Source organism: Cherax quadricarinatus, unplaced genomic scaffold, assembly GCF_038502225.1.
Source record: "Cherax quadricarinatus isolate ZL_2023a unplaced genomic scaffold, ASM3850222v1 Contig179, whole genome shotgun sequence".
NCBI lineage: Eukaryota > Metazoa > Arthropoda > Malacostraca > Decapoda > Parastacidae > Cherax > Cherax quadricarinatus.
The window spans coordinates 204,335-211,471 of NW_027195205.1; the positions used below are offsets into that span (position 1 = coordinate 204,335).

The 7,137-nt window shown below is 48.4% G+C and overlaps 1 pseudogene; it reads left to right on the plus strand.

Moving 5' to 3' along the window:
- The first annotated feature begins 5,707 nt into the window (after positions 1-5,707).
- LOC128693605 (U2 spliceosomal RNA) lies at positions 5,708-5,822 on the plus strand (annotated as a pseudogene).
- Positions 5,823-7,137: the final 1,315 nt, after the last annotated feature.

A 7,137-nucleotide genomic window follows, 5' to 3' on the forward strand; every position in this document is an offset into this window, starting at 1 on the left:
AAAGTACAGAAGTGCAAGTGCAGGAGGAGGTGCAGGCTCTGGAGGAAGAGCTTCAGGAAGTGTTAAGGACATTGACACCGCCTGCAGAGGATGTTGTTCCTGAGCTGGTGAGAGACACGGCGGTGCCTGTAGAGGAATGTCAGGATAAAAAACATAGCAGGGTTGACGGGCCAACTAGTAAGAGAGAGTTGTCGCCGTGTGCTGTGGAACGGGGCGTGGTGGAGGTAGAGGTTCATCGTGAGGGAACCTCTGAAGATAACATGGATGTGGAGGGCATCACGAGGAAGAGAGCGGCGGCGTCAGACTCAGATGATGTCCTGACGCCGGCGCAGAGGTCTGGGAGGAAGGAAGAGCAACGTCGAAGCAGTCACGATAAGAGGCATCGCAAAAAAGGGGGAGGGGTTGATGGTGTGAAGCCTTGTGCTGGCTCTGGGGCAGGAGGCCCTGGGATGAATGAAGAGAGGAGGAAGGGTTGGAAACTATAAAGAGGCCTTAGGTGTTTGACTGTGAACGTAAATGGACTGTGTAATAGTGTGAAGAAGGAATGGTTTCGAATGTTTCTGTATAAATATAGGGTGGATGTAGTGTTCCTGCAAGAACACAATTTCAAGGAGGGAAGAGTGCTCGAGGTGGAGGGGTTTCAGGTCATGACTCTGCCATCTGCACGTCTGAAAGGTGGTGTGGGTATATTGATCAGGGAGGCAAGCCCGTTTGTGTTGCTAAGAAGTGAGGGGGGGGGAGGGGGAAGAGTATTGCGCGTGGATGGGTGGTGGATGGGACAGCGGGTATCTTTTGTATGTGTGTATGCACCAGCGGAAAATGATGTGAGGGTAAAAAGGGATTTTGTATGTGAAGAACTAGTTTTCTTCTTACATGGTTTACCTGCAGTGGCCGTCGTTGGTGGCGACTGGAACTGCGTTATTAGGAGGGCTGACGTGGAACCAAAAGGGGCGGGGCACGTGTCGGCGGCCTTGCGAGATCTTTTGAGGGATATTCAGTTGCGGGATGCGGTTGGAGGAGGGGCGTGGGAGGTAGAGCACACTTTTGTAAGACGGGGTTACGCTGCTAGGTTGGATAGGCTGTATATATCTCAAGGGGTTGGGTTGACATTTTTCCGTACAATAGAAGTAGCTTATTCGGATCATCGGGCGGTAGTAGCAGAGGTGGCGTGGGAGTCACTAGCAGGTATATCTAGGGGATATTGGAAATTAAATACAAGTGTGTTAGGTGATGAGGAGGGGATAGAGGGATTTGCAACGCTGTGGGAGGGGTTACGTGCAGAGATAAAAGGGGTGGAGGATGTGGTGATGTGGTGGGATGGTGTGGCTAAAGAACGGATTAAGCACTATTACGTAAAGGAAGGGAAACGTATCAATTCTTTACAATATGGGCTTGCTAACTATTTGGAGGATAGATTACGGGGTTGTTATGCGAGGGGGGCGGTGGCGGGCACTTATCCAATGGATGAAATTATGGCAATTAAAGGGAGGCTGCGTGAGGTACAGGATGAGAGGTTCCAAGCGGTGAGGGTACAGGCGGGGGTGGAAGAGGTGTTATGGGGCGATAGACCTTCATCGTGCGTATTGCGTAGGCAGAAACAAAGACAGCAGGCAATGACTATTCCATGGTTGGAGGTTCATGAATCGATAGGAGGGTACAGGGAGGGGCAGGTCATACAAGCTACGGAAGGAATGGGGGCGTTTGCTGACAAGTGGTATGAGAAGTACTGGCAACGAGAAGGGGTAGAGGATGGGGTTTTAGAACAGGTGTGTGGGAGTGTGGTATGTCAGTTGCGTAACAGTGATAGGGAAGCACTGGGTGGGGAAATAACTGAGGGGGAAATATGGAGGGCTTTAAGTGGAATGCGAAAGGGCAAAGCACCGGGAATTGATGGACTCCCGGCAGAGTTTTATCAGCAGCATTGGGAATTATTGAGGCATTTTCTGGTTAGGTTATTAAATTGCATGAAGGAGAGAGGTGAGCTGGGTGAGAAGCAGGCAACGGCTGTCGTTGTATTGGTACCGAAGGGTAAGGGGCAGCATACGCTTCGGGATTACCGGGCGATCTCGTTGTTATGCGCAGATTATAAATTGTTTGCAAAGATTTTGGGAAATCGGGTCAAGTGTGTGGTAGGGCGGGTAGTATCAAAAACTCAGTTTGGTTTGCCAGGGAGGTCTATGGTGGAGGGGCATGGGTTACTTAGGGATTTCGTGGAGGCAAAAGGGGGGGGGGAGGGAGGGAGGTTTGGTGGCGCTCGATTGGCAAGGGGCATACGATAGAGTGGATCGGAAAGCATTGAAAGCCATCCTCAGGGGTCAGGGGTTTGGGGAAGAAATAGTGGGCTGGGTTGAGGCGTTGTATGGAGGCGCAACGGCGAGGGTACAGATTAATGGTCGATTGGGTGGGAAGATTGTAATGGGTAGGGGACTTAGGCAGGGGTGTCCTATGTCACAATTATTGTTTGCGTGCGTACAGGACCCCTTTTATAGATTGATGGAGCAGCGTATGTGTCACGTAGAGGGACCAGGGTGTGAGGTTGCGAGGGTTTGGCCAGTTTTAATTGGGTATGTGGATGATACAACTGTTCTGATCAGGGAGGGGATGTCAATGGACACATTAGACGGGGTAGTACAAATGTTCGCAGGGGCAACTGGTATGAGGGTAAATTCAGATAAATCCATGGTCATGGGGTTAGGAGCTTGGGCGGGTAGGGTTGATTGGGGTAGTGCAGTTGTGAGGAGGCAGGTGCATTCGTTAAAAATCTGCAGTCTTATTTATGCAGACAATCTATCTGTGGCACGCATGGAAAACTCGCTTAGGATGGTAGAAAGGATTCAGGGACGCTTGGGTGCATTGCGACCTTATCATTTGACCCTTGTGCAGCGTGCCATTGTTGTTAATATCTTACTGTATAGCAAAGTATGGCACGTGGCAGCCGTGTTCCCATTAACTGGGCCAGCAATAACGAACATACTTAGGAAGGTTTTTAAATTCTTGTGGGGTTCGAGCTGTGATTGGATTAAGAGGGATGTGGTAATGTTACCTGTAAGTAAGGGGGGGCTGGGATTGCTGGACTTAAAGCGGAGGGTCAAATGTGTCTTCATTAAAAGGGAGGTGATGAGGGAAAGTGTGGGTGGGGGGGGTTTGGCCAGGATCCATAACAGATTGCAACGGATGTATACAGGAGTTGAGTTGCATGAGTGTGAAACTGTGTTGAGGGCTCTGGCGTGGGATCGAGAGCCAGCAAAGGTTAAAATAGGTAGGTTGTGTAGATTGTTAGCCGGGAGGGTTGTAGCGCCTGTAGAGGGAATTTTCCCCATGTATGCATGGGGAAGTATGTGGAATAGGTTGAGTAGGATGAGGTTGCAACCTCGTGTTCGGGATGTAATGTATCGTTTTCTGCATGGCATTTTACCGTCGGGTGTGGTTCTACGGGATAGACGAGTCGTTGACGGGGGGGAGTGTGGGATATGTGGTGGGGAGGAGTCGGCTTTTCATGTAGTATATTTTTGTGATGGACTGAGGAGTGTCAAGGGGTGGTTAAATAGGGTGATAAATAGGATAGGAGGTAAAGGAATTTCTGTATTGAGAGCATTAAGTCTCGACGTGGGGGGTTGGGAGGAAAGTGTAATCAGAGCTGTGGGGTACATTATGGCAGATTATATCTATATAGTGTGGGGATTGCGGGGTAAACAGGTTACTGAGGTGAAGAGGAGGGTGTTAGCGTTAACGTTCTATAAAACGGTATGTAGAAATAAGGAAATTTATGGGAGGAGGTGGGTGAAGGATTTTTCAGAGGGATATAGGCAACTTACGTTACAGGTTTTATTAGACTTGTAATATACGAGGGAGGGGAGGGTATGATTGGAAAGTGATGCTGGGGTAGGGAAGTCAGGGGTGAAAACAGGGTTGCCTCCCTGGTAATGGATAACAAAAGTTTTGCGAGAGTGTTGGATGAGTAATGCATGAGTGAATAATATGTGGACCACGGGTGCTAGCACCTGTGGAGCTGGCCAGTTTTTGTGTGACTGGACTTTATACTTATTATACATATTGTGTGTGGTAATATTGATTTACGGTAATGACATTGTAATTTGGAGATTTGCTATAATAATTGCATGTATTTGCTCCAACTTGTTTTCTAGGTGCCTTGCACTGCATAGTGTTGATGCTGTGATCATGCACGGTGTCCAGAGATATGATGTGATATGTTTGTATTATTGTCTGTGCATTATTGTTCGTCACTGGTGTTCTGCAATTCAGTTTTGTTTTGAGAGTAAAGAGGTTAATGCACGTCAGATAGTGTAATAAAGTTGGGCAACAGTGGTGTTATAGGTTTTTGTGGTTAGGTGCGTGCTAGGCACAGTCTTTAGTTAGTTAGTTAAAGATTAGCCGGTATTCTCCCGGCCCGGGCCTTGTCCAAGTGGTGGCCCGGCCTTGACTCCCTCTTTAGGGAGTGTCTGAGACTTAAGTCTCCCATGGGAGGAGGCACAAGTACCTCCTCATCTTTGGGACTAACTGTCCCCAGGCCTAGCCACAAGCTAGGCCTCTCTGGTCTGCCATCCCCGCCCCAAGGGAGCAAATGGGAATGACAGTCTTATGAGTTAAAGGCTCGGGCTCAGGCACCTACCCTACCCTAGAAGGGCTGGGCATGGTGTCGATGACAGTCTTTATGTGTTACTTATGTCATGGTTATATTTTATGTTGTATTGTACTGTTGTCAATAGTACTATGTAATGTCCATATAAGCTGTATAGAGCTTAAATGTCATAGTTGAGGCTGTGTTATTGTTTTAACACTGGAATTGCATGTTTAAATGTGTAAAGGCTTACATGTGTTGGATTTTGAGACTAAGTTTATTCTTATGGTTTTGTAGTAATTTTGTATGTCTTTGTGACTTCTCTATATCACCATTGTTATGTAATACATATTGTTATGTAACTGAACCATTAGGACAATTACATAAATTAATGTTGGATCTTTGCTGTGTGACTTTAGATCAGGCAACATTCATTGTTTATAGTATGTTAGGTTGTTAATAGTGGGGTGGTTGGATAACCACGGAGGGGGGGGGGTAATATGTCTGTATAATATGTTCAGTGCAATGCATTGTAGGGTCTGTAGTCGATTATTAAGTACCATTTCGAGGGATGTGTATATAAAAGTGTTGTTCATATCATGTAATTCTGTTGGGTAGCTCCAACAGGTTTGGGTTAAGTGATAGGATGAGGGAGCAGGGAGGGGGGGGTGTACCCACACGGAGTTGTAAGTGTGGTGTGTAATATTAGCTGTAGGGAGGATTGTGTTAATTATCGACTTAAATGAGTTTTACATATTATATTTTGTAATGTCATGTTTTAAATAAAATATAAAAAAAAAAAAGATTACCATTATTGTTGTAGGAAAGGTTGGGTCACTGGTAGTGCTGCCGATGACCTTTCCAAGAAAATGGAAGCAGTACCACAGTATACTCAGTGGCAAACCTTTCCCTAATCATTACTATTTATGGGGGGGAGAGAAATTTACAGTTTAGCTTCTTATTCAAATTTATATTCTTCAGATCTAGTAATGTGGTAAAAGTTTTATATGCATCCCAAATTTTCTGTAGTTTCCCCAGTTACAACAGCATGCCGTTCTTAAACCGAACTTTACCTAGCATAAACTCCTATGCCAAACGTTGTTAGGTTTTCCTTTTGCATCTTCTTTTATCGCTTCTCGGCTTTCCTAAGCTAAGATCAAAGTGTAGTATCTGTTCTTATCAGCTTGGTAGCAGCTAACAGATTCACCACCTGAACGAGAAGTTAACACACCACTGACCAGTTATGGAGTTGGGTGGTGCAGACGATGACTCTGAGGATGACCACGACTTCTGGTTTCAGATAGATGAGCGGCGATCTGAGGACGGTTCCTGCAACGAGGCCCTGACCAGTGGTGATGGACGAGGATGGCGACCTGAGGATGAGTCCTGCAACAAGGACCTGACCAGTGGTAATGGACGAGGACGGCGACCTGAGGACGGTTCCTGCAACGAGGCCCTGACCAGTGGTGATGGACGAGGACCAGAGGACAGTGGGGAGGACGACCCAAGCAGTGAGGCTTCCACTGACAGCGCTGGCCCAAGCAGTGAGGCTTCCACTGACAGCGCTGGCCCAAGCAGTGAGGCTTCCACTGACAGCGCTGGCCCAAGCAGTGAGGCTTCCACCGACAGTGAAGGACAACCAATTGAATTTTATGGTTCTCTTTTGCAGAATTGGCTCCTGTCTCCCGAGAATGGCAGTACCGATGTCCCCAATCGACCAGCAGCGAACTGCGGGGCCGCTGACGCCGACATACCCCTTCAGCAAGCAGAGCATGGTGATGTTGCTGCTGACATACACCATCTGCCGAGGGAGATTGATGGTGCTGCCGCTGAGATTCCCGAGAATGATGACGCTGACATGGACATCCCTCACCGGCCAGAGGACGATGATATCCAACCCCAACGAGATGGTAACCGCCTGATCATCCGCTTCCCGCCCCCTAAGTCCTTCAGGTGCACTGAAAACTGCCGTTGGGCGAGCGCTAGCACCGTGTGGACCAACCTTCGACAGTCGATTGAGCGACACCTCCTTGCCACACATGAGGTGATCATTCTCTCCCACTCATATATTTGTGCAGGATGCAACATCGTCCTCGGCAGTCGTCCAACCTTACACAGATGTCCCAGGAATAGACAACTGAGAATGGAACCCCCTGCACTACAGCACCAACAACGCCTGCGGTTTCGGTGCGAAAACGAAGGCTGCCATGAGGCATTCCCATCCAAAATTGGGCTGAAGAACCATAAGGCCGCACACCGCCGACAAACTGCCAGAGAGGCCCAGCAGCTTCGACTTCGCCTTCGAAGACTTCCACCTCGTCCATCGGTGGAGCATCCTCGGCCAAGAACACCACAGCTGCAGCCCCCTCCACCACAGGTGGATCCTCCTGAACAACAAACTCAGCAGACAGAACATCCCCAGCAACACGGCAGTCCACCATCTTCCTTAGCCCTTTCCCCCATACCTTCTACCCTCTCCCCCCCCTTCCCACATACCTTTGGGACCCAGGCAGATTTCCCAAGGCCTGGCTCCCCACCACCGTCCTCTCTAGTCCTTA